The sequence below is a fragment of the Nanorana parkeri genome, unplaced genomic scaffold, assembly GCF_000935625.1.
Source record: "Nanorana parkeri isolate BGI_ZX_2015 unplaced genomic scaffold, ASM93562v1 scaffold1216, whole genome shotgun sequence".
Taxonomy (NCBI): Eukaryota; Metazoa; Chordata; class Amphibia; order Anura; family Dicroglossidae; genus Nanorana; species Nanorana parkeri.
Window position 1 is genome coordinate 253303 of NW_017307484.1, and position 1450 is coordinate 254752.

A 1450-nucleotide genomic window follows, 5' to 3' on the forward strand; every position below is an offset into this window, starting at 1 on the left:
AGGGACTTACAGTGACTCTTTTCCTCTCCTGTTTTAGGTGCTGTGCCATCTTTTTTCCCTCTCCTGGGAGGGTCGCCTGCACGTTTGGAGGTGGTTCCAGCCACTTCCTGCTGCCCTCCCTTTAGGACCCAGGCAGACAGTCAGTAGAAGTGCAGTCTCCCTCCAGCCAATAGCAGAAGAAGTGGGCGGGGGCAGCTGCTGAGGAGCTCGAGCACTACACGGGCTTATCACAGGCAGCTGAAGAGCCTCTTCTCCTCCTCCTCTGCAGAATCCGAGCGGCCGAGAGGGGAGATTGCCGCTGTGCTGGCGGACGTTTTTACAGGCACCAGAGAGGCCCGGGGGGCAATTGCCACCCTGGCCCCCGGCCTAGTCCGCCCCTGATAAGAGGGCACCTAGGAGCAACAGTCAGCCTCAGATATACTGCACAGAAGCTGAACCTGCAGCTCAAGTGGATAAGGAAGGGTAAGAAACCCTGACACCCTGATGACATAGATCCCATGCACGTGCATGGTAGTTACTTCATTTCGGTATGCTGAGTATCACAGAAGGGGAGCCTGCCCACCGTGACTCGCTAACCAGAGTGGGTTCCTTGTCCGGCGGAGGAGGAGGAGATCGCTTACTTTGAGCTGATAAATATACATTTCCTCCATAAATTGATAAAACCTCCTATTAATTCCCTCTATACTTGATATCACACTGAGCCTATGCACTGAGCTGCGAATGCGCAGCTCAGAGTACACGAACAAAAGAAATTGCTGACAGGCAGCAAAAAACGTTTATGGCATAAGAGACTTACACAGTATTCTCCGTCATCAAAAGTCTGACAATTGGCATTTTTTTTTTACTTAACTTCTGCTTTAAGACAAATGATAATTTGGGGAAATTGAATAAAAAAGTCCAATCAGAAGCTGAGTTGAAAGGGAAGTCTCATCTATAGATATTTTGTAGAAGGATATTTTGTCATTTAGTTTATTCCACTTTTAATTTAAATAACACAAGGATTAAAGAAAGATTGCCTATGTATATAAAGAATAAGTAATACAAAGGAGAAATTATTGTGGGCAAACTACAGCAAGAAACATACACAAAGGGAGGGAAGAAAAGTTCACGCCCTTTCTATGTGTAATATGCCGATCCGCCCGCATTCCCGAAGTGGGGTAAGGCTCCGCCCACTCCGACGTCATGCCGTCTGTCCACAGGGCGGCGCTCGGCGTAGCCCCCTCTAGGGGCGTCGTCCGGCTCCTCCTCACCTGCGGTCCACTTAAGGACTGAGTAGTGAAACGATCGGCGTCTCAGTATTGAGTTGGATACAGATGCTGACCGTTCATGTGTAGCTGTTCCCTCTTGGAGAGCTGATTTTCAACCCAAGGACTCAAACTCTGTCTTCAGCCCTGTTGGGCAATCTCAACCCAAGGACTCAAACTCTGTCTTCAGCCCTGTTGGGCAATCT